Consider the following 27,591-nt stretch of genomic DNA (forward strand, 5'->3'; position numbering starts at 1 on the left):
TTTATCTTGGAAGGCCCGAAAGGGTTACATTTCCATAGTCCAGTCTAGAGATTACTAGGGCTTGAACAACTGATTTGAAATCGAAGGGAAGGAAGAGTTTAATTTTCCTTAATATTCTCATTTGGAAGTTAACTGATCTGGTAGCTGAGCTGTTGTGTTCCTGCATGTTCAAGTTCTTGTTGGGCATTATTCCCAGTGATTTTGTGGAGTCAATAACATGTGGAATGTAATTGAGGGCTGTTAGATGTTTCAACCATTCCGCAAAGTTGGGTGAATGTTTGGGGAGTGCAATTAGGAGGTATTCTGTTTTGAGAGTATTTAGTTTGAGGTTTTGGTTGCAGGTCAACCAATTCTGAGTTTTTTGTAGAGTTGTGTTAAGAGCTCTTCAGGGGAGGAGATTTTCAGGTAAAGTACATTTGATAACAATGTTTTATGATTTCAGAATTTCAGTTAACGGTTCCATGAACAGGTTAAGGAGAGTGTGTGATAGCATGGAGGGTGGAATGTGACAGGCGTGGTTTTAGATAGTGAATGGTTACTCTTTGTTCTTTGGGTTCTATTGTGGAGGAAAGAGGCGAACCAGTCTCGGACAGGACCAGAAAGTCTAATCCCACATTCCAATGAGTCAAGGAGGCTGTCATTTTTTACCGTGTTGAATGCTGATGAGAGGTTGAGGAGGATTAGAAGGCAGGATTCATTATGATCCAGTATTTGCAGCATGTCATCAACTATATGAGTAATGGATGATTCAGTGCTGTGACCGTGACAGAAGAAATATTTGTATTGGTCTAAGAGATGGAAATGATTGCTGTGATTGCATAGTTGGGTATGGACACTTTTCCCAAGGAGCTTTGAAAGCGTCAGGATTTTGGAGATAGGGCGGACATTATTCAGGTCAGTGTGATCTGCTGTGGGTTTCTGGGGAATGGGGGATATCTGTCCAGATTTGAGGTAGTCTGGTAAAGTACCTTGCAGTAATGAAGCATTAATTATTTTGGTCCAGAGTGGGAATACAGTGGTTTAAATCTCCCTGGAGAGATTCGAAGGAAGCAGGTCGCTGAAGTGGTTGGATGGATTTAGTGTTGATAGGATTTTTAGAACGGTAGTTTCATCCACAAATTTAAATGAATTCCACAAGGCATTATTTTTAGGGGTGAAGCCAGGATGCTCCGGCCCCAAGGGTGGGGGAAGGCTGATGTGAGAAAGCACCGGGAGGAGATTCATTGCAGAACATCAGTCACTTTCAATCTTTCCCTTCTTTCCAAGGAAGAAGGTGGAAAGTTATTTGCAGTTACGTTGCAAGATAGATCCAGATAGAGGGTTGGGTGGCCTGTTAGATTTCGATTTGACCAGTTCAAACCATTTTTAGGTCGGTTCCTGGATTCATCCAGCTGCTTGCTAAAGAAGTTAGCTTTTGGAATATGTATGTGTTTGTTGTAAATACTTCTCCGAGATCGTAGCTGCTTGACGTTATCAAGAGTGTGGGAAAGTCTCTCCAAGAGCGTTCCGCTAGTCTTAGATTACATGTCTCCATGATTATGCTGCCATTAAACCAAGGCTTACAGTCTTTAGTGGACACTCTTTTTAGTTGGACAAGTCCCATATCATCTAAAGTGTTTGTCATTGCATTTTTGTAATGGTTGGTAAGGACCTAGACATCTAACATGTTTTCCAGAGGGATTAGCATTTGGTTGCTAATAGATGTTATTTCGTGCAGGTTTATGTTTCCAAATGTTACTTTCCAGTTAATTGTTTTTTTTTAATTTGTGCCTTATTAGATGACATAGATTTTGTGATGCTGAAAGTGATGCAATGGTGGTCTGTCCAATCCCTAAGGACAATAGATTCAAGTTGAATGGAGTTGCCTCAGAGATGATTACATCTAAGATCGATCCTAAGTTGTGGGAATGACCACATAGATTTTGACCAGGTTAAGGTCAGCTAGGAAGGTTTTTATCCTTATCTCTGCTTGGTCGCAAGGGTCGTTCCATAGGAGGTTGAAAACACCAAGGAAGATCTGGGCAATAGTGGGGCCTGGATTTGTTCTTGATGATTTTCATGATTTGTTCAATGAATGGGAGTTTGTCTCCTGGAGGATGGTAAAATGCATGTAGTTTGCATCTAGGTCTATCCTTACTCAAGATATTGATGCCGAGGTATTCACACGAGGAGAGAGTGATATTTTGAGCTTGCTTTACAGAGAGATAGTTGCGGTATATGCAGGCAATACCTTCACCTGGTCTGATTGGTCTATCTAATCTGATGATTCATATAAAGGTGGGGTATGGTGAAATCGGAGTAATCATGAGTGATGGGAATTTGCTTACGGTTGGAATTGTTTTTAGCCTAGTATTGGGTCTAGGCTGTCTGTGTGGATTGGTCAGAATAGTGAACTTGGTCCAAAGTTGTTTGGGGTGTGATAGTGTATCGCTTTGTATGAGAGGAGGAAGGAATAGCTAATATTGTCGGATAGAGTAGCTTTCACCCTGCAGGGTTAGGTGGAGGCATTGGGATAGGATTCTCCAGGACAGATGGGGAAACGTTGAAGTTGTTGAGATCCCAATAAGTGATGGTGGCAACCTCCATTTAATACGATTGTAGGTGGTGTGGGAAAGGGAGTCCATATAAAAGACTCATTAAAAGGCGACATGTAATACCATATGTTAGAGTAATATGATGATAGGTAATCCCTTCTGCAGCTGAGGCAGGTAACTGCATTCACACTTAGCAGTCCTTAGCATACATAGTGTAAATGTATTCATAAAGCAACTTAAAATAAGCGTTTGAAAAATCTTCTGGTACCTAATCTACATGTGTTGTCTTAAAGCCAAAAGTATACAAACTACTGACAGTAGGAAGCAGGGCTTTAGGGTTAGTCCTAGATCTATGTTCAACTGAATTAGGAAGTGTTGGTGAATGTAATAATAAAAGCAAAACAATTAGTCCTACAATTACAGATATTAGTAATACCAGTTTTCATAACTTCACTGAAAAAGCAGCAAACTGATTTTTCCGTACGTTTCTACTTGTGCAAATGTCATGATGAAGTTATTTACAAACGTCTGTGTGAGTCTTCTCTAACCCTACTCTATCCTCTTCTAAATTATGACCTTACTCTCCTTCTGTAGTCTCGGGCTTAGGGAATCTTCTTAATTCTTTAAAACAAAATTCATTTAATTGTCTCTAATAATAACACAGATCAAAGTTCAGTTTAGAGAGGATGCCAGTGACAAATCCGGTCAGTCTATTCAATGGGAAACAAATTCAGTACACAGTTTAACTACAAGCTTTACTTCATGGAGGTTCAATTGGACTCTAACTAATATTCTCCAAATCCCCAAATCCCCTGCGCTGTCATTTCACGGCAAAGTATGTCCATTCAGGAGATGAGTACCTCTGACAGGGTACTCTAGCCCTTTTTGATCTCCTGAGTACAGATCATTCGTCTTCACTGTCACTAAAACCAGAATCCTCAGTGTCCTCTGGGATAGTGCGTAGTACATATCCTGCAGGCAGACCTAGTCTCTCTCTTTCTCCTTCCTTTTCGGGCAACTGCCATCTCCCACTTGGCTTGCCACAGCACTACGCCGTTCGTCAGGGTCTGAATCTGACTCAGTTTCAAGTTCTCGCTGATTTTCTGTAACTTGATCAACCTCTTACCTCTGCCTTTAAGTTGCTGTCTGCACTTTTAGGGGAGGTACTGTCACATGATAAAGGGGGAAGTCCATTCTACGAGTTTGGGCAGCATAGATCCAGTTGGGGAGACCTCCACATTTAACAGCAGTGTTTGTTACGAGCATGACCTGAAAAGGCCCTCACCATCGAGGTTTCAGACACGTTTTCCTAATGTGTTTCTTCACCAAGGCCCAGTCGCTGGGCCTGAGCTCATAGCACTGCTCCTGATGCGGTGGGCGGTAGCAGCTCCAACCTGCTTAGAGACAGAATGCACCACATGAGTTAGTCCTTTCTAGTAATCAAGGATCAGGTCATTTGTAATGATCCCCAGTGCATTTGCAGGCACTGCTGGCAGTCTCATTGCTCGACCCATGAAGATTTCATGTGGGGACAGTCGTGCCCTCAGATCAGGAATGCTGCGAAGACTCATTAACACAAGGAGCAAAGCATCAGGCCATTTCATAGAGATTGATGCACACACTTTGGCCAAACTGGATTTCAACATTCCATTCACCTGCTTTACAATGCCTGAAGCCTCAGGCCGACAGCTGCATTGTAGTCTTTGCTCTACTTGTAATGCTGCACACAACATTTTCAGAACCTAATTATTGAAATGAACTCCTCGGTCTGCCTCCAGGAAAGTTGAGAAACCAAACCTGGCATCAGTTCCCTCAACAACAACTTAGCTGCAGTGAGGCTATTATTTCTCATGGTTGGGTATGCTTCATCCCAACACGAGAAGTTACACACAATCACCAGGACATGTCTCAGCCCATTTCACACAGGCATCTCAATGAAGTCCAGGTGCATTCTGTTGAATGGCCCTCCTGATCTTCCTATATGGTTAATGTTACTGTAGATATTTTCCCTACATTCATCTGCTGTCATACAACAGCTCTGTGACACAATCCTTCAGCCATCAACCTGAATCAAGGGTTAAACCAGTTTTGTCTGAACAATCTGACCATGCCATCCCTTCCAACATGTGCGGGACCATGAAAATGTCTAGCCATTGGGGACAGCAAGCTATCTGGCAATACAGGTCTTCCATCTGCTGAAACCCAAATGTCATCTTTTCTTTTGAAAATCAATGTGGTTTGAACACGCACTCCGATGGGTGTACTGGAGCTGTACAGTGGAAGCGTGCTCCAGGGGTATCACCCTCTGACAGGGGTATAATGGTAAATACGGTGTGGTAGTGGCGCTTAACTCAGCGGCATCCCCCTGGGCACAGCTGAAAATCCTGTGGGAGGCAGGATAAAAGTCACATAACAAAAACTTTCCAACAAAGTAGTTAACGGTTCATCTTGAGAATCCTGTATTCAATCATGCGAACTCGTTGATTCTTTTCAAATTAAATCAATTGATTCTTTTTACACCGTATATACATATCTCCCTATGAATTTCAGGCAGGTCGCCCCTCGTCAGGCAAAGTATCTGTAGAAGCAACAAGCGTAAATGCCTTTAATGGTCACCAAACAAAAACAGGGATAAAGTTTCCCTTCACCAATAAACCTGGTGTCTCGAAAATCCAAGTGGTGTAGCCTTTTACTTAAAAGTGACAAGCGTGTGAATAATCATTCACTAATACTGCTTGTGAGCAATGCGTCTAAACAGAAAAATATAAATAATAAAATTGAGACTGTGATGGTTAAGCGCAACAAGAAGTTTGTTGGCAGCATGCTTGCGTGCGAATTTACGGAAGCAAAGGTGTGATATCTCAATGGTCCATGCCAACGACTAACTAATAATGTGCGTGTATTAGCGAGGTTACATAAACGGTAAGGCAAGATGCGTGAGCTTAATTGGAGCTTACGTTATGCACGTACGTATGAACAGTGAAAACAATCTCGGTCAATAGCATAAAAAACTTACTTTGCGGGTGTTCAGCGCGTTATTGAAAGCTGGTGCATAGCTGAGTGCCGCGTGAATGGGGTCTATAAAGTACCGATGAGTCGTGTGATTGACATAAGCGAAGGACTAAGGAATGAAAACAGCTAACAAGCCTGAGACTTCAAGATCCATCTTGGAATGTGCAATAGTGCAAGCATATATATTACAAATGCGAATGCATTAAACATATATACAAACAAATAATTAAGCAGTTTTCAAAACAAAGACCAAAAAACGAACGAGTATATCATTGACACGTGCAAAGTTGGTGCGATTCGGTGTGGGAAAGATTAACAAGAGAACACAATGAACCTAAGTATAAATCCATGAGCTGTATATGTCAAGGATGCCTACACGTGTCGTGTGTGGATGTAATCCAAAAAGATGATGGTGAAATTTGATGGTGAAATTTGATGGTGAAATCCATGTGAAACCGTTATAAAAATCGGCAACATGGTGTATCTGAGGTCTGGCAGGATAAACAAGGAGCGGTGTAAGTGGGTAGGCTTGTGAGATGGGGATGACTGTGATTTGTGAAAAATGTCAGTGAGCACTAATGTGGTCTATAAAAATTAAAAACGAGAAGGATCTAAACTAATGTAGGTATGAAAAGAGCACGTAATCACCATCTTTAGAACGAGATGTACAAGAGTAATAAATACTGATTGTGTCCTGTAGTGTCACAAAATGTATAATGCTGACGTGCACAATTTCTAAAGACATAACATCAGACAATAAAGGTCACTGGAATACAATATAGCAATGCAAATACATTCTCATAGATAACATGAGAACTCCATACGATCATTGAGGCCGTTAGGTTTAGTAGAGTCCAAGTATTTGATCCAATGATTCTCTCTCTGTAGGAGAAAATTGTTGCTGTCCCTGCCATCCCACTTTTCAATTATTTCCTGGACTGCAAACTGTAGTTGGCTAATGTTATGATGGTTTTCCTTGAAATGAACAGCAATAACAGATTTAATGTTACCAGTACGGATATGGCTCTTGAGTTCGTTAAGTCGGGTTTTGATTTTTCTTTCCGTTTTCCCAGTATATACCAAACCACACGGGCATTTCAGAATATAAATGACATATTTAGTATTGCATTTAGCATTCACTTTGAGTTTGTTTTTGGTGCCCTTCAGGGGGGGTGTGATAGTTGGACCTTTGTTGATATTGTTACAGTTGCTGCAGTTGTAGCATGGTACATTTCCCTTGAATATTGTGGGTGTGGTTAATGAGGTTTTGTTTGTGATGAGTTCTTTGATGTTTTTGCCCCAGTTGAAGGCAAAGATCGGAGGTTCCTGAAAGATACCTTTAAAATCTGCTTCTAATGCTAGAATTGACCAATGGTTTCTAATAGATTTTTTTTAAAGGTCGCTCAGAGTAGAACATTTTGACAGCACTACTGCACACTGGGATTTTGTTGCATCGTTCAATAGCTTGATGAAGCACATTTTGGGGATAACCTCTTTGTTGAAATCTCTGAAGCATATCCTTAGCTTTATGGTCGTATTTCGCAGGTTTTGATACAATTCTTTTGACCCTCAATAATTGATGTTTTTTGAGTGATATCTGATGAAAGCTTTGATAATGTAAAAGAGTATTTCTGTTGGTGATTATTCTGAAAATGTTGGTTTCAAGGTAATTCCCCGATCTGCTGATGAGTACGTCTAGAAAGGCTATGGAATGAGAATCATATTCGTATATGAACTGGATCCTGTCATTGATGTTATTCAGGTTATTTAGAGCTTCCAATAAACTTTGAAGTAAGCCCGTCCAAGTTATGAATATATCTTCGCTGTACCTCAGGAAAATGGTAGCGTGATCCTTCCATGTGGTGGTGTTAAGTATGTTATTCTCTTCGAATTTATTCATGAACATGTTGACGTAAGAAGGGGTGGCACAATTGCCCATTGAAGTTCCGGAGAGCTGAAGGTAGCATTGATCCTCCACTTAAAATAGCTCTGGTATACGGTGAAATGCAGTAACTCCATTAGAAATAGTTGAAAATTTGGTTCAAGTTCAGAGTTCAACGATGTATCTTCAATGGCTTCCATCCCTAAATCATGTGGGATCGATGTGTACAAAGCATTGACATCAATAGTGCACAACCAAACCTCATCTTCGCTGGAAAATTCCACAGTGTTAATTTTGGAAAGAAGATCTGTTGTGTCCCTCACGTAGGTGTTCAGCTCCATCACGAAAGGTTGTAGGTATCTGTCAATACGTTTTCTCACTAGTTCATGTAGACTGCCCTTGGTTGAAACAATTGGTCGAAAAGAGGGATGTGATAATGTACTTTCAGTAGCAAAGTTCTTTGAAATCACTGTGCATTGTTCAGTTGGGTCGTACTCGATGATACAATAGGTGTCACGATCTGAAAGGTGTCTGTTCACTTGTTCTCGATAAAAGCTTGTGTTCATTATGCCAAGGGGGCCTCCCTTGTCAGCGGTCTGACATGTGATGTCAGGATTGTCTTCTATTCTTTTCAAAATGTCGAATTCTTTGTTGGAAAGATTGCAATGTTTCGACTCGTTTGTAATTCAATCTGCGGATGTCTAGCTTGACGAGGTTCTTAAAGGTGTTGATGCTCTTGTGACTAGCTGGAGCCATATATGTACTCTTGCTGGCTTAACCAAGTAATTGATCTTGATCTTCTGTACTGCGGTCAGTGATGATGTTTTCGAAGAAGTGGTAAAACGTAAACTGCGCATACATTTGAACAAACTAATTTTGAGTTCAAGACTGTTAGTGTTGCTGGTTGGTACAAATGATGTTCCTTTCTGAAGGGTGTTAACTTCACAGTTGTTAAGATCGTAAGAGGAAATATTGATTACTAAGTTGTTGTGGTCTTTTTACCTTTGGGTCCCTTCTTCCATGCTGACGTGCTCCTCGTGTTTCTCTCCCCTTCTTTTTCTTTGTCTTTGACTTCGCCTGGGTTGTCTTTGTCTCTTGTACCTTCCTCTAAAAAAGGAACACCAGTAGTGTGTGAGACCTCAATGCTGGGGGATGGTTGTTGATGCTCAGCCACAAATGTATGAGGTTTACGCCAGTTTTCATCTTCTGATGATGATGTTTCGGTTTGGGTGTTCAAATTATATGGTTTATTTTGCCAGCGTCTGGCATATACCTCTGTCCATGAATACACCTCTCCTAGTTTGTAATCAATCGTGTCTCGTCTGTATTTGCAAATTTTTCTTTCGTTGATTTCTTGAGTATATTTTTCTAGCTGTGAGTTGATGTCTTAGAGCGTTTTGGACCAGTCATCAGTTGACATCACGTTTGACAATTCTTGTTTGGTCTGAGCAATCTCTTTATTGAGTTCCTCTATTATCTTTGACAATTCCTCGACAATTAACAATATAAGATCAAGTGAACATTTGTTCAGGATGGAATACAATTTTTCAATAAATTTGGCACTGTTCTTGCATAAAAGGGGTTTCAATGGGATACGAAGTTCTTTAGCAATCCTTTGTGCACAATGATAACGTGTTAATGTGCTTGCGTGCAAGCATTGATTTATTTCTCTTTTGGTTAGATATAATAGGTGTCTGATATTGTTCTCCTTATTCTTTGTGAAAGATGCTTGTGAGGTGACCTAGGGTATTAACGCATATATTTTGTTAACATCTTCCTCTGAAAAAGCCAAGTTTTCTGCTCTCAAATCAGTGAGAGTAGTGATGTCTTCATATGCCATGTTGATACCGGTATAGGTATGGGTGCTGTGTTCAGGGGTCAGAAAATCCTGGAAAATCAATGTGGTTTGAACACGCATTCCGATGGGTGTACTGAAGCTGTATAGTTGTAGCGTGCTCCTGGGGTATCACCCTCTGATAGGGGTGTAATAGTAAATAACTTAACTCAGCGGCATCCCACTGGGCACAGCTGAAAATCCTGCATGAGGCACTTAACAAAAACTTTCCAGCGAAGTAGTTAACGGTTCATATTGAGAATCCTTTATGCAATCATGCAAATTTGTTGATTCTTTTCAAATTAAATCAATTGATTCTTGTTGAATCTGTACACGTATATACATATCTCCCTATGCATTTCGGGCAGGTCGCCCTTCGTCAGACTAAGTATCTGTAGAAACAATAAGCGTATGCCTTAATGGTCATCAAACAAAAACAGGGATAAAGTGTCCCTGCACGAATAAACCTGGTTTCTCGAAAATCCGAGTGGCGGTCGCCCTTTAATTAGAAGTGACAAGTGTGTGAATAATCCTGCACTAATACTGCGTGTGAGCAACACGTCTAAACGGAAAAATATAAATAATAAAAGTGAGACTGTGAAGGTTAAGCGCAACAAAAAGTTTGTTGGCAGCATGCTTGCCTTCTTTTGAATCAGTGAACGGGCGCACAATGCTAAAAAAAATCTATGTTGTGAAATATATGCTTGTGAATTTACGGAGGCGAAGGTGTGATTTCTCAATGGTCCATGCCAACGATGAACTAATAACGTGTGTGTATTAGCAAGGTTACATAAATGGTAGAGGCAAGATACATAAGCTTAATTGGAGCTTACGTCATGTGCGTACGTATGAACACTGAAAACAATCTCAGTCAATGGCATTAAAAACGTACTTTCTGGGTGTTCAGCAGTGGCGTTATTGAATGCTGGTGCATAGCTGTGTCCCGCGTGAATGGTGTCTATAAGGTACCGATGAGTCGTGTGATGGACCAAAGCAAAGGACTAACGAAATAATACAGCTAACACGCCTGAGACTCCAAGCCCCATCTTGGAATGTGCAGTAGTGCAAGCATATATATTACAAACGGTCTGCAGATGTGAATGCATTAAACATATATACAAACGAAAACTACCAGAGTCCACTCCTTTAGAGGATAGACTGCTTACGGAGCATATGCTTAACAAAGCGACCTGACTGGTTTACCGTAAGATGGTCAACAACATGCCTGACCCCATGGACAAACTAAAGACAACCTAGACTGGGGAAGTAGGCGACGTTGACGAAACGGACTGGCAGACCGCGCTCTCATCACCCCGGGAGGTCGCTATATCATCTAGGCTCAGACTGATACAATTAAAAGTCTTGCACTGAGTTTACTACACAAGGGTTACACTACATAAAATAGGAAGAGCCACACACCATTAATGTTTGAGAGGCTGCGGGGGGGCAGGGACGTTCTACCACACTATTTGGGAATGCCCATTCATTGCTGAATACTGGTCCAAGGTTATGCGAACTATATCGCAAGTGGTTGGAGATTCCCTGCTCCCAGAGCCGCGTCGGTGTCTACTGAACGTTTGGGAGGCTACTGATTTAAACAATTCGATGCAGGACTGGGCAATACTGGGTATTGTGTATGCTAAGCGGAATGTGGCCAAGGCTGGGGATCCCCCGTGTCACCAGCGCTCAGAGATTGGAGTGCGGATTTGGACTCAGAGATGGTTGCTGAAAGGACAGTATATTTAAATCGGAAGTGTCCACAAAAAGGGGGGAAACTCTGGGGAGCATGGAATGAATACAAAGGGTATATTTGTGAACCACCCCAGATGGACAGTGATAGCGATTCAGAATAGGGTGGAGGGGGAGGGACACCTGGGGGGAGTGAGCGGGTGATGTACAGATATCTTGAATGTGAACAAGATGCATCCTAAAGATCGAATGCAATGTCCACTATGTATAGTCATACTAACTGTGCGCGATTGATATGTACAATGTACACCCTGAAAATGTCCAATGTTCGCCTTTATTTACAATAAAAATTGTTTTACAACAAAAAAGAACATATATACAAACAAATAATTAAGCAGTTTTCAATGCAAAGAACGAAAAAGGAACAAGTGTATCATTGACATGTGCAAAGTTGGTGCAATTCGGTGTGGGAAAGATGAACAAGAGAACACAATGGTCCTAAGTATAAATCCACGAGCTGTATATGTCAAGGATGCCTACATGTGTCATATGTGGATGTAATCCAAAAAGATGATGTCGAATTTCGATGGTGAAATCCATGTGAAACCGTTATAGAAATTGGCAACATGGTGTATCCTCCTAGGTCTAGCAGGATAAACAAGGTGCTGTGTTAGTGGGTAGGCTGGTAATATGGGGATGTCTGTGATTTTTGAGAAATGTCAGTGAGGATTAATGTGGCCCATAACAATTAAAAATGAGGAGGATCTAAAAAAATGTGTCTGTGTGAAAAGAGCGCGTAACCACCATCTTTAGAACGTGATGTAAAAGAGTAATAAACATTGTTTGTGTCCTGTAGTGTCACAAAATGTATAATACTGAAATGCACAATTTCTAAAGAGATAACATCAGACAATAACGTTCACTGGATTACAATATAGCAATGCAAAGACATTCTCATAAATAACATATGATCATTGAGGCCGATAGGTTTCATAGAGTCCAAGTATTTGATCCAATGATTCTCTCTCTGTAGGAGAAAATTGTTGCTGTCCCTGCCTTCCCGCTTTTCAATTATTTCCTGGACTGCAAACTGTAGTTGGCTAATGTTATGACGTTTTTCCTTGAAATGAACAGCAAAAGCAGATTTAATGTTACCAGTACGGATATTGCTCTTGCCTTCGTTAAGTCGGGTTTTGATTTTTCTTTTCGTTTTCCCAGTATATACCAAGCCACACGGGCATTTCAGAATATGTGACATTTTTAGTATTGCATTTAGCATTCACTTTGAGTTTGCTTTTGGTGCCCTTCAGGGGGTGTGTGATAGTTGGACCCTTGATGATATTGTTACAGTTACTGCAGTTGTAGCATGGTACATTTCCCTTGAATATTGTGGGTGTGGTTAATGAGGTTTTATTTGTGATAAGTTCTTTGATGTTTTTGCCCCATTTTTTTGTTGCATTGCTCAATAGCTTGATCAATCATAAGACTAATCTGTACTTTATAGACACCATTCACGCAGGACTAAGCTATGCACCAGCTTTCACTAACGCCACGGCTGAACACCCGGAAAGTACGTTTTTAATGCTATTGACCGAGTTTGTTTTCACTGTTCATACGTACGCGCATTACTTAAGCTCCAATTAAGCTCACGCACCTTGCCTCTACCGTTTATTTACCCTCGCTAATACATGCACGTTATTAGTTCGTCGTTGGCATGGACCATTGAGATATCACACATTCACCTCCGTAAATTCACATGCATATATTTCAAAACATAATTTTTTTTAGCATCGTGCTCACGTTCACCGATTCAAAAGAAAGCAAACATGCTGCCAACAAACTTTTCGTTGGGCTTAACCATCACATCTCACTTTTATTATTTATATTTTTCCGTTTAGAAATGTTGCTCACACGCAGTATTAGTACATGATTATTCACACGCTTGTCACTTATAATTAAAAGGCGAATGCCACTCGGATTTTCAAGACACCAGGTTTATTGGTGCAGGGACACTTTATCCCTGTTTTTGTTTGGTGACCATTAAGGCATTTACGCTTATTGCTTCTACAGATACTTCCCCGGATGAAGGGCGACCTACCAAAATGCATAGGGAGATATGTATATATGGATGTACAGAGTCAACAAGAATCAATTGATTTAATTTGAAAAGAATCAACGAATTCGCATGATAGAATAAAGGATTCTCAATATGAACCGTTAACTACTTGGTCGGAAAGATTTTGTTAAGTGAGTTTTATCCTGCCTCACGCAGGATAATTAGCTGTGCCCAGGGGGATGTCGCTTAGTTAAGCGCCACTACCACACTGTATCTTCTCTTTTGAAACAACTTGCTCTGACCCAACACTGCTGCTCCATCTATGGCACTTCCTCCTGCAAACATTTCAACTCTTCCCAAGTAACAGCTGTTGTTAAAATTGCTACCATATGCAAACCCTCCGCGCCCTGGTTCTCAGAAGAACTCAGGCCTGAAAGCCAGAATGCCACAGACGAGCGTAAATGGAAGGCCTACCCATGCCTCATGGAAAAAAAGACGCAAAAGGCCCTTCTACTGGGCTACAAACAAGCCATCGTTCTGGCTAAAGTGTCCTTCTTCACAGAGAAAATCAGGTCTGCTAACAACTTTTCTATCTAGCTGCTTAACCCCTTCGAAGCTAATGACGAGCTGGGCTCGTCATGGCGCTTACCTGCCGTGCGCGGATGACAAGGCCAGCTCGTCATGATGTATGGTGTTTTACTTTTTTCAGCGCAGGACGGGAAAACGCCTAGCAGCCATGTGGTTAAAGTAGTGAAGGAATTGTCTGATCCTTCTTCACGGTGTTTTCTTATTGCATCACACGATTTCTGTGAGTAACACCCTATGTTTGTGACAAAATTCCTAACATCTACTCAGACTTTAACTTGCCTTCGGCAAGTTATATTCTTCCTGAAATTCCCACTAGTAGCCCTTATTCAAAATCTGCTCTCTGTTTTTGTCCCTTTGACCTTCCAGCACACTAATGACTTACTGCTCAGTATAAAATCTGGATCTACCCCTGATTCCTGTTTGCACAAAACTCTAAGATTAGCCCCAGACTTTATTGCCAATCTCTTGCAGAAGATGTTTAACCTCATGCTCCAATTCAGAATATTTCCTTCTGCCTGGAAGGAAGCAATCATCACTCTGATACTCAAGAAACATAATGCGGATCCTAACAATATGAAAACTGTCCACCCCATCTCCCCGTTGCCAGCCCCCGCCAAGATCCTAGGAAAATGTATTAATCAAGAATTGGTCAAATTCATTGATAGCCATGATATCCTCAACCCATCTCAAAATGGGTTTAGGGGTGGCCACAGCACAGAGACTGCCCTTATTGTGGTGGCAGACAGTATCCGCCGCCAAGCTGATCAAGGTGGGGTGGCTATCTTGGTAATGCTCGATTTGTCTGCAGCATCCAATACCGTCTCACCCATGAGGATGGTCCAATGTCTGAAGCAAGCTGGTGTTGAGGGGTCAGCCCTGAAGCTAATCTCCACTCTTTTCTTTCTAATAGAGTACTTATTGTCAGCTATGGTGGTTTCAAGGCGAAGGAGTTCAGCCTTTCCAGTGGGGTGCCTCATGGCTCGTCTTTAAGCCCGACCCTCTTAAACCTGTATGTGGCCCCTCTGGCCGAATTGGTGTGTTTGTTTGGATTTCAAGTCCTATCATATGCTGACAACACATAAATTATTGTGTCTATTTTTAACAACCTGACATCTATGATGGAGAAGTTTAACCTGTGTATGTCGAGCATTAGTAGTTGGATGAGAGACAACTCCTTTAAAACCTTAATGTGGACAAGACTGAGGTATAACTGTTAGGTACTCAGCGTTCCATCTGAACCAATATTTGGTGGCTGGCTGCTTGTTGACCCCTCCCCATTACAGTCAAGTCAGCAAACAATCTTGGTGTCATCTTTGACAAGACCCTGAGTTTTGACACACAGGTCAGTCAAACTACTTGCTTCCACATTATAGGGACTCTGAAAAAGATTTTCCCTTTTACTCTCTTGAAACTACACCAATCAGGAATTATTGCTCGTCACCTTGCGTTTGGATAATTGCAGTGCATTGTATCTTAACATCAAAATCTCCTCCCTGAATAAACTACAGGTTGCACAGAATGTAGCTGCCTGTCTCATCCTTAACATCTCCAAAAGCCTCTCGGTCAGAGATGGGATCCACTCCCTTCACTGGCTCCCACTAAGAAAATGGAGCACCTTCAAGGCTCTGTGTATGGTCTTTTTATGTCTGCACCAGAAAGGCCCTAGTTAATTAAACACACTTTTCCACTGGTACGCTCCCAGCAAGATTCATAGATCTTCTTGTGACAAGGAGTTGATGATTACCAGATTCCGGGAGGCTATATGGGGAGGGTGCTCCATTTTGGTTGCTGCGGCCAAACTGTGAAAAACCTTGCCTACTCACATCTCAGAAGAGGACTCTTTCTAGTTTTTAAAAAACATCTGAAGATTTGGCTCTTTTCATTATAGATTCTTCCATTTATAGCCACACTGCCCCTGACTGACTTAGACTGTGTTGTTCCAGTGTTTGACACCTGTGGGTTTAGTGCGCACTACAAATTAGTTTAATTTCATTTAATTTTTCAGCAATAGGTTGTAATTGGTCCCATCGTCAGACTTATTTACATATTCACCATTAAATATCCGGGCCCCATGAGCACAATATTTTACAACCTCATCAGCATGTCGTTTGTCAATTGTCACATAGTCAGCTCAGCTTCTACGGGCCGAACGCGTCACAACTGCATTTTTGGTAGGCAATTACAATGCCTCCAACAATCTAATGACATGTGCTCCATTTCAAATAGGGGATCCTTATGACGTCATGATTCCTTCAAACCATAACTAACCAAAGTCAAGAACGACACCACAGCCATACTGACTATCAGCACTAATCATCACTTTCAGCTGTTCAGAAACACAGCAAGCTCCGGGATTAGCAATCAATGCAGCTCACTGTGCTGAAGACATCCCTTGAAGCCAAAAGGCTTCATTTACCCCCGTGACTGTGCAGATTGTGTAAGCTGCTCTTAGGGTTCCTCCATCATCTCTCTCGCAGGAGGACTTATCAAGAAACAGTCTTAAATCGGAATCTGTCATTGGCTCATCTTGTATATCTGGTCTTGCTTGGTGCATGGTTCAGTTTCATTGAGGTAGTCACGTTGTACTTTCCCTTCATCATTTGCCATTTCAGGTAAAGGTAACAGTGTAGCAGGATTCAAATAAGCAAGTTGCTTCAGTGTTATATTATCTGTAGCAAGTATAATCTGTTCATATTTAGTCAACCGACTTTTAGTCAAGTGTTGGGTGCATGTATGTGTCAACAAAATCTCTAGAATGGGGAACAAACACAGTAAGGGCATCTCCCATGACAATGCCTTCACATCGTTCTATGCTAACACCTACTTGCGCTATATCTTTGAGGTAACCAGGCAGTCCTGCGGCTACAGGGTCAAGAATAGCAGAAAAATAAGCCACAGGTCTTCGTGCATTCCCATGCATATGTGTAACCACTGAGAACACAGACCTCCCTCTCACAGAAGAAAAATGCAAATGTTGTGTTATAATCAGGCATTCCCAGTGCCAACGCATGACAGAGACTTTCTCTCAGCTTTAGGAAGGCAACAAAGCAATCATTATCTCATGGTACCAGATTCAAAACATCTTTGTGTCTCAGCCTCTGTAAAGGTTTGGTCACTAGGGAAAAGTTTGGCATCGACTGTCGAAAGTAGCCCACCATTCCCAAAAACATCCTGACTTCTCTCTGGGTGGTTGGTGGAATCATTTTCAGGATCACTGTGATTTTCTCTTGTGACACCTTCCTCGCTCCCTTTTCAATATGATGTCTGAGATACAGAACTTCTCTTTGACAATACTAAAACTTACCCAGGATACTTTATATCCATTCTCAACCAAGTGGTTTAACAATGCAATGTTGTTTTGTTTACAAACTTCCTGGGTATCTGATGCAACCAGCAGATCTTCTATATACTGCACCAGAACAGAGTTACAGGACATCATTAGGGACTTAAGGTTCTTTTTAAGGATCTCATTAAAGGTTGAGGGACTTTTTGTATACCCTTGTGGGACTCAGCACTATGCCAAAACACAGTTCTGGAACCGAAAAGCAAAGATGTACTGGCTGATCGATTTGTGCCAAGCCTTTTTCTCTATACCCTTGTATGAGGGCACAGTAAACCACTCAGTCTCACATGGAATTTGAAATAAAATCACAGGTGGATTCGGCACCACAGAACAACACGGAACAACAATGTTATTAATCTTTCTTAGGTCCTGCACTATGCTGTACTTACTGTTAGGCATCTGCCCATAATGGGTGAGTTACATGGACTCCCCATAATCTCTTTCAAAATGCCTTGTTACATCATTGACTCATTCACCGGTGTAATCCCAGCAATCATTTCAAGAGTCAAATTGCATTGAGGAGTTCTAGGGTACTCAGCATTGGGTTTAACAATTATACGGACAGACTCAGCTTCTTTTATGAGACCTATGTCCTTTCCTGAGAAGTCCCAGACATCAGGCTTCACTGTATCTCTAAGATTCAGTGGCAAATTATCAGTTGTCATCAAAGGGTATCATCCAGTGTTTCGCCCTTGACTCACAAATTTGAAATCAACTTCTTCATCATGGATCTGAAACTCCACTTCTTTCGGCATGCAATAAATGTTGCAATGTAGTTTGCACAGCAAATCACATCTCAAAAGATTTACAGGACTAGAATCCCACAACACCACAATCTGATGGCTCTCTTCAAAAGACCCTATTTTAACAGGCACTTCTTGTTTTACTGGGTTTGTAATTTGTTCATTTGCACCTTCTACAACTTAGATTCTTTTTGCCAAGAGGTGTAGGTTTGGAACTTCCGCTGTTCTAACAGTGGGATGCGTAGCACCACTTTTGATAAAAAATGAACTGTAGTGGCCATGCACCTCACCTTTTACGAATAGACCACTCTGGTGTACCTCTGAGACTGCGAAAACCATGCAAGCTTCCTCCCCCTCAGGCACCGTCATTGTGACAGATTTGAACCTTAACCCTCAAGTGCGTCTAACATTGGAAATTGCTGGAACAGGTTTTTATTCTGGAAGGAATTCTGAATAAATTTGGTACCTGGTTAGTGTTAAATCTGGGGCCATATGGATTCTGCTTTGGGATCCGGCTTGAGGAACTTGCATCACTAGAACTTGTACATTAGGTCTCAACACATTTGTGGCTGTTTGGGGTTATTAACCTGCTTTTTCATAAACCCTACATTCTGAACCTGATTCTCATTCTTTACTCTCATTACTCTTTATAACATTCATTACTCTAATTACTCTTCATACCGTTTCTGCATCCAATGGCCTAACTTGTTACAATATGGATGTAGATTCAATTTCTTCAACGTTGCCACATCAATACCAGTGCTCGAGTCAATCAGGACACCAAGTCCTCTACCCTGTAAATATTTCCACTTTGCATCTGTTGAAGCGCAGCCTCCTCTGAGTTGAAAGGTGAAGAGAGAATAGGCTTGCAAAAATACCATCCATTTATGTGTATTTTGGGTTTGATGACAGGTAGGTGCTGCTACTGGCATGGAGTGCAGAGTGGGAAGGGAAAATACTGGTCAGATGGCCACCTTGGAGAGAGGGAATTGTAGATGATATCATGTTGAGAAGGGTGCTGGTGCTGATATGTATCTTTAACAGATGATTTTGGCTTCTGTCATTATATTAGTGTGGATTCTGGCAAAACTACCTACGTTGCTGTACAAACCAGGGAAATGTTGGCACTTTCATTATATGCAACCACCTGGGCAATATGTCTTGTCAGTATGGCTTTGTATATCAGTGCAATGTGATTTCCTGCACAACAGATGTGCTTCATATAACCCCACTTTCTGGTTTCTGACATGGAAGTGGTGTTTTACATACTGAGGTAATATAGAAACTACCCTGGCAATGTATTCATATAAGAACTAGGTACACAGAATTAGGGGAGTGCTTAAAACCTAATATCTCTACTACCTGAGTCCTGAACTTGCCTGATAAGTAAGCCGCACAAGCTATAGTATGAGGAACAACCATGAGCACCCTTCCACACAGTTTGAAGTTAATTTTCTCAAGGAATAAAACAAACCTTCTTGAGCTTCAGAGATCATCCTTTATCTGCTTGAATGTTCGAAAATACTGCGGCATAACCGAGGAGCACCCCGGAAGGCTGGCAAGATAGCTTCATATTATTAGCAGCACAGAACGTTTTGGTGGAATCTTGAATGATGCAGAAACACAGCGACACAAAAGAATTTGAAACCGGTGTAACTTCTGTCGACATCGGATTTTGTATATATATTTATACAAAGGGGCATACTGTATCACAAAGCCTCTCAATCTCCTGTAATATAAATATATCCCTGAAGTGCATTTTCTTTTTGCCTGCACTTCATTTTCAGCTCTGGAACTCACAGATACACTGGGAGATCGGACTCGGAGAAAGTAAACTATTTATTCTCCCTTCACAATGTCTTGTTTTCACACGAACTGTGCTGTAAAATTAACTATTTTTTCTGCTTTTTAACTGGGTTGTTCGCATGCTAGCTCACATGGTGCATTGGAAATTGTGCTAAGGCTTATTTTGTTTCTCAACCTTTTCACCAGAAACATAATAGGATACACGTTTCGGTGTAGAGGAGAGAGGAGCCAGCACATGATCAGAGCAAATACTTGTCCTCACCTAAGATAAAATATGGTACGTCTCTTTGCAGAGGCAGATCACACAGGAGTGCATTGAAGGAGAGCACAATGTCCACTGATTCTCCGTTTAAAATTTGAAGCAAGAAGCAAGACACCTGTCCCCGATAGCTTTCCCCTCAATCACTACCTGAGGTTTTGCACTGTGCTGCCCCCATTCTTGTTCTGGCTTTATACTGAAGTGGCAGAGTGGTGAGCATTGCTGCCTGGACTAGAGTGAGCCTCGATATTGGTTATCCCTAAAGCAGGACACCCTCCTGAAAAGTGCCCATTGTACAGACCCATATCCTTAATCCACATGGAAATGAAGATCTACGCTAAAATCCTAGCTAATAAGCTGCAACCCACTTTACCATATCTAATTCACCTCAATCAATGTGGCTTTATGCCTGGGTGCAAATTGCAAAAAACACAGTTGATGGACAGAATGTAGAACAATGTCATACATTCACCCCAGTACAAGGATCTGGGCCTAAATCCATCGTTTTTTTGCACTCCACACCACCCTGGGTTAGACACTGGCTATATGCAAATCAGCTCTGACCCTGTGCCTCATGGGAACAGTCCAGTCCGAACTACCAAGCCATGTCTTTCCCAGACCGTAATCAAGCATCCAAGGACCGGTTTCTGGCTATCAGCCTTCATCAGCCTGGATAGCTTGACTCCAGTGGTGTGGAGAGCCTGGGACTCACGTCTGAGTATACCCAGCACACTCGGGGTGAAAATTGCAAAAAACACAGTTGATGGACAGAATGTAGAACAATGTCATACATTCACCCCAGTACAAGGATCTGGGCCTAAATCCATCGTTTTATTGCACTCCACACCACCCTGGGTTAGACACTGGCTATATGCAAATCAGCTCTGACCCTGTGCCTCATGGGAACAGTCCAGTCCGAACTACCAAGCCATGTCTTTCCCAGACCGGAATCAAGCATCCAAGGACCGGTTTCTGGCTATCAGCCTTCATCAGCCTGGATAGCTTGACTCCAGTGGTGTGGAGAGCCTGGGACTCACGTCTGAGTATACCCAGCACACTCGGGGCGAAAATTGCAAAAAACACAGTTGATGGACAGAATGTAGAACAATGTCATACATTCACCCCAGTACAAGGATCTGGGCCTAAATCCATCGTTTTTTTGCACTCCACACCACCCTGGGTTAGACACTGGCTATATGCAAATCAGCTCTGACCCTGTGCCTCATGGGAACAGTCCAGTCCGAACTACCAAGCCATGTCTTTCCCAGACTGGAATCAAGCCCTTTGCACAGGTCTGGGTCATATTGGACTTCTTCCCTGTTTGTAGTAACACGCATCAGGGCTGTCCCCTGTCTCCATTACAATTCGCCCTTGTGATTGAACTCCTAGCGCGGGAGAGGAGGCAAGATGGCGGCCGCTTAGTTGTGGCTGAAACGGTGGAAGCGATGAGGACGGGTGTTTCTGAGAAGCCTGATGGAGCTCTAACCACAGCCCACATGTTGCTGAATTTTTAAAGTACGTTTGTGTACTGGAGGAGTAAGAAATATTTGGCAATACCGGATTTTGAGGGCATGCTGACGACTTTCGCCTGTCGGGGAACGGCGAGGCATCTGTCGTGGGAGCTGGCGTCCGCGCTTGCAGCTCTCACTCCCGGCTCGAAGCTCCGAAGGCCCGCAGGAGGGCGGGGTCAGGGCCGAAAGCCGCAGCAGCTGAGCTCGGGTCTCAGCGGAGTAGCGGTCACGGAGGAGGTGTACGGCTACAATCAGCGAGGATCACTTCTGTTGAAGGGATGGCCCCGAAGGTAAACCCAGCAGCAAAGCTGCTGCAGGGAAGAAGAAAGCACAACGAGAAGAACCGGCTTTGGAGGCACCGGGGGATCAAACGCCCCCGGCTGATCAAGCAAAAAAGAAGCAGCAGACGGTAGCCAGAACACACCTGGCCACTGCCTCAATTGCCGATTTGTTTGCTAAGACTGGTAAGGGGAAGGGGGCAGGACTGGTGTTGAAGGAGCCGGGGGGCACATGTTTACCGCTAGAAAGGGAGGTGGTGGCCCATTTGGATTTGGATATGGATATTGATGCTATTGACGGGTCAGTGCCCCCCCGCCCCCCTCTTGTGAACATCTCCTTAACTCCTAAATCTACGATGCACGTAGAAGTGGAGGGCTTACCTGAAGGAGTGTCCTCGGGGGTCCGGATGTAGCTTTGGAGAGGAAGGATGTGCTTCCTGAGTGCTCGAATGTTGGCGTGGGCGCTGATGGACCCAATATAGTCTTGGATTTGCGGAGTATGAAACTCCCAGAGCATGTGGCGCAGGGAATCTCTGCCGAGATCGAGACCTAAGCCTTGACTGGCTTGCTGACTGGCGCAGCCGGGGGTGGTCCCGCTGATGGTAAAGAGAGTGCCCCTAGTGAAGCCTTCTACTCGGCCTCAGACGGGGTTGGGTGGTCGGAGGAAGATGAGGTCTGCAGTTCTTATGTTGACTCCGATTGCGACCTGGAAAAAGACGTGCCCGCAACAGCATTAAAAGCCCCAGGTGCAGCGGCAGCTAAGGTGCAGGCGCAGACACAGCATGAATGGAACGGGGGTCATTATTCCTCTATGCCCTTGCAAGGTAGCCCCGATATTGAGATGGCTCAAATGTCGCTCCTGGAAATTATTCATCAGGAAATTATTGCCCACAGGGAAGAGACACGTCAGGACAATCATAAGTCTCAGGCGGCCATGAAGAAGATGCAGGGCGTGGTCAGAAATCTGTCAAAGGCCTGTGCTAACACGGGGGATAGAGTCTCAAACCTAGAAGAGAGAATAATGTCAACCGAGACCGAAGTGGCTGAGGCTGTCTCCAAAGTTAATGCGCAACACTCTCAGGTGATAGACAGACAATGGAAGCTTGAGGAGATGGAGAACAGGCTTCGGCAGAATAACCTGAGGGTATTGGGAATTCCGGAGGGAGCGGAGGGATCCGACATAAGGGCGTACATGATCAAGCTTTTTGAACAGGCATTCCCTGAGCTGTCCAGCTGGAATTGGGCTATAGAGGTACAGAGGGTGCATCGCACGCCCTTTAAGATCCGGAGGAATATGAAGGAGAGTGATAAACCGAGGGCAGTTTTGATTTTTTTGGTAACTTTAATTTGAGACAGGCTATATAGGATCTTCCCAGGCCAAATACTAAACGAAGCTGTGAAGGAGTGACATTCTTTGTCCGGCCGGACTTCTGCCACTCGACGGTCGAAAGGCGTTGGCGATTAAGGAGTATGATCAAGCCCTTTGAGGACAAAAAGTTGCAGGTTTTCCTGATTAACCCGGCACAATTAAAAATTATCAATGATGGGAGGACTCTGTTTTTTTCCTCAGAAGTTAAGGCTAAGGACTACCTGGACTCATTAGATGGTTAGGTTACTGGAATTGAAGATCCGGCTGGCAAGTTGTGGTGGGACTGTGGCAGGGGGCTAACTGTTGGATTTGTTTTGCTTTTGGCTATTTGGGATTTACTAGTGCTTTGTTTGTGTATATCTGTTGGTATTTTTTTAAGTCTTCACCGCTATCATCGTGTTTCCATCATACGCACAGACTAGGTCTGAGCGCCTCACATAGTAGGGTGGGGGGAGTTCACGGGGGGCTGGGCTCAGGGTGGAAGGGGTGCTGGAGGGAAGGAGGGGGGGAGGAGGGTCAAGGTTGGGTTGGGGAGAAAATCAGGAAAAAAGTGGAATTGGTGCATTATCGGATTAGATATAAGGTTGATTAAGAAGCAGATGATGAAAGATCAGGTTTTTGTTGAAGGAGGTTTAAGGTGGCTAAATGGCGAGCATTAGAATTTGCACAATTAATGTGGGAGGCATGAATGACTGGAAGAAAAGACAAAGATTGGCATATTTTGTGAAGTTTAATAGAATAGATGTTCTTTGTATCCAAGAGACCCATCTCCCGTGGGCCAAGAGGAATCTGCTGCTCCTTAACGGATTTGAGTTAGTGGCATGTTCATCGCAAACCTCAACCTTCAGGGGGGTTGCTATCCTTGTACGTTCGTCCCTGGGAAAGGCGAGAAGGGTTAAAGTGGATAGTAACGGTAGGTGGGCAATAGCAGATCTAGAAATGGGGTTTACGCTCAGCGTAATTTATGGTTCTATCGTTCAAATAAAGAGGACCCTGAGACTTTTGATTTCCTTGAAGCCGAGTTGGTTAGCTGGCCTACCCCCTTAGTAGTAGTGGGAGACCTCAATATCTCAGAGGATTAGAGTAATGCAGTACGGTATGTTGGTAGGAAACCTAGAGTTTTTAGTGCAGGACAGGCTGTTATTAACTCGCATGGGCTCCAGGACGTCTGGGGTGCTAAAGAACCTCACAATTATGGCTTTACATAGTTTTCAAACCTCACTCAGCGGTATACAAAGTTGGATTATGTATTTATCTCACGGTCCGAGATTGGTAGAGTAGGTATCACTAAACTCCCTAGAGTAGTCTCGGACCACAATCCTCTGGTAGTGAAGTATGATATAGGAAGGGTGGAAAGGAAAAGGACAACCGGGACCTTCGAAAGAAGGTTACTAGCAGATAAAATGTTCACGGAACATCTTACCAAATGGGTAGATGGATTCTTTTCAGCGAATAGATACAGTACTTCTCGAAATGGGGTTTGGGAGGCATTTAAAGCTGCTTTAAGGGGCGAGACCATAAGCTGTTCAGCTAGACTCAGAAGAGAAGATAGGTCTGAGGTAGAGAAGCTGATGGGGAATCTAGGCAAAGCAGAAGAACGGCATGTCAGAGATATTTCTTTAGGTGAAGATAGTAATGAAAGCCAAAATGTGTTATTAGCATTGAAGGCAGAATTACAAAAGGAGATAACTCAGAAGGTGATCAGCGAGTATCAAGCATCTAGGGCCAAAAGATATGAAACTGGAGAGCAAGCCGGAAGAGCCTTAGCTTTACGGCTAAGGCAGGAGAAAGCCAAGAATGCAATCTCCCATATAGAAGGGGGGGGGGGAGTGAGTATACGGAAGTCGAGGACATATTGAGGGTTTTTGAGACCTTTTACCAGAAGCTTTATGATTCTGAAAGTTCAGGGAATAATCAGCGGGAGGAGTTCTTGGACAGGGGTCCGTGCTTGGATGACGCAGGCAGACAAGAGCTTGATAAAGACATCACATTAAGCGAGGTTATAGGGACGTTGAGGGAATTAGCCCCGGGCAAGGCATCCGGACCAGATGGGATCCCCCTGGAAGTCTATAAAGCCTTGAAGTCTGAGATCGCCCCTCTTTTGGTTGATCTGTTTAATGGGGTTATGTATTCAGGGGTGGTCCCCGACTCCTGGAAAGAAACTAACATTGTAGTCTTTCATAAAAAGGGGAAACCCAGTGAGAAACCAGGCTCCTACCGCCCGACATCTCTGATCAACGCGGACACTAAACTATATTCCAAGATATGGGCTAAAAGACTGGGCGGGGTCATTGGTGGTCTTGTTTCCCCGTGGCAGCATGGGTTTGTCCCCGGTCGGGGTACGACGGACCATACAAGCAGAGGAATCACATTGTTTGATGCCCATGCTGCTACGGGGGGTGGAGATCGCCATGATACTGCTCGATGCGGAGAAAGCTTTTGACCGCGTTGATTGGAGATATCTCTGGGGAATTTTGGCGGGGAGAGGTTTTGGGGAGAGAACTATTAGGGCTCTTAAAGCTATGTATTTAGATCCGGTAGCAAGGGTGACGGTAATGGGCGATAAATCAGATAAAATTAACATCAGGAGAGGTACTCGCCAGGGCTGTCCCTGCTCCCCTATTCTTTTCTCCCTATATATTGATCCCCTTATCCAGAAAATACTAGAATGCGCTAAGATAATGCCTGTGATATTTAATGGCTATCCGAATAAAATTCTGGCGTATGCCGATGATTTGGCTGTTATCACCACCAACCCACAGCAGACGCTTCCTATCCTGGTTCAGATGGCCAAGGCTTTTGGTTGTGGTTCAGGGTATATACTAAATGAATCAAAAACCCAAATAATATGCTCCAAAAATATTGTTAAATCTGATTCTAGATATGTGGACTCTGCCACCTATCTGGGGGTGAAGATTAATGCGTCAGTGGATAGAATTGTTGCGGAAAATTATCTCCCCCTTATTAAGTTTATGGAGGCAGAATTGAAGAGAATAGATGTTTTGCATCTCTCATTGGTAGGGTGGATAAATGCGGTAAAAATGGTAATGTTTCAAAGAGTATTGTACTAATTTCGGGCCATTCCTTTATTTATTGAGGAAAAAATTATGAAACATTTGGAGTCTGTACTTATAAGATTCATATGGCAATACGGTAAGGTTAGGCATTCCACAAACCTAATGTCGTTACCCAGGGAAAGGGGTGGGATGGCATTTCCCAATCTTAGATTGCATCACTGGCCGTGCCTCTTGATTCAAATGTCTATCTTTTTCCAATGTGAGCAAGGGGCTGGGGTGGATAGCCCAAGGATACAGGGCCTTCCCCTGATCTTTAAGATGCTGTTGGGGGGAAAGGCAACTGGCTTACTGCTGTGTGAAGTGGAACGGAGATATTACTAAAAGGCTCGACTTAAAACTGTACTAGGGCCTTGGATGTTGTGGAAATCTATCCTGAAAAGTTCTAATGCCCCTAAACTGAATCGCTACCTACATTTGAGCAACTCTAGCCTTTTTACCCAGCTAAGAGCTGACAGTAACCTGAAAGCCTGGAAGGGATTGGGGGTTAAGATTCTTGGAGACATTATGGAGGGGGACAGGATATTGGGGGTTGATGTTGTGCAGGGAAGATTTGATATTCCTGCTAGTAATTGGCTTCTCTATGGGCAAATAACCCGAACTCTTCAGGCCTTAAAACCAAAGTTGTCCTCTACGGTGGGTCTTCCTCTGATTGAGGTATTAGCTAGAGGATGTAAAAAGATTAAAATAGACTATAATCTCCTGGTAGATAGGATCGAGGACGACATGGAGAAGATGGAACGTAAGTGGGCTACAAAATTGGGGAATGCCTATGTCGACCTTGACCAGGCCCTTAGTATGAATAAAAAGATTTTTCGGGCCTAGAATCTTCGGGCCCAGCATTATAAGACGATTTTTGATCTTTATCACCCACCGGCCAAGTTATTTGTTTGGGGTGTAAGGGGAAATGATAGCTTCCCCAGATGTAATATTGGCCAAGCTGACATAGTACACATGTTTTTTCATTGTAACTTGTACCCCAATAAAGAATGAGATAATGACGTTTTGGGAGGGGCTGCTAGGTCATAAGATCGATCTATCCCCTACCCTGATGCTGCTTGGCACGGATTCTACACTGAACCTTGTGAAGGATGAGGCGGCCTTAGTCTTTTTATCTGTTGCTGTACTTCAGGTTTTAATTTCGGCAGGCTGGAAGGATACTGCTGCTCCCTCCTTTCAGATGTGGCTTACTAGATTATTGGGTATCCATAACATTGAATCTTGTTTATATGAATTGAAGGGTGTAATAAAACGGGAGATGGGAAGATGTATATGGGCCCCGATTACAGGTTGGAGAGAAGCTAGAGTATGATTTAGTATGGATTATGATAATGATAATTATATGCTTGTTAATGTAGTAGGGGTGGCCCACGGGAATCGGCCTGTCTGCAATGCATTTTTACTTTTAATTGTGTATTTATTTTACTGATTGTTACTGCTGATTTTCTTGTATTGGTACTAAGCTTTGTTGCGCATGAGCTATGGCTCTGCTTGTTTGTATCTAATGAATTATAATGTCCTTTTAATGCACCATTTTCCAATAAAAAGAGGTAAAAAAAAATGAACTCCTAGCGCGGATGGGGGGGGGGGGTGCAGAGGCGAGGATTGCTCTC

This window comes from Lissotriton vulgaris, chromosome 1_1, assembly GCF_964263255.1.
Source record: "Lissotriton vulgaris chromosome 1_1, aLisVul1.2, whole genome shotgun sequence".
Lineage (NCBI taxonomy): Eukaryota > Metazoa > Chordata > Amphibia > Caudata > Salamandridae > Lissotriton > Lissotriton vulgaris.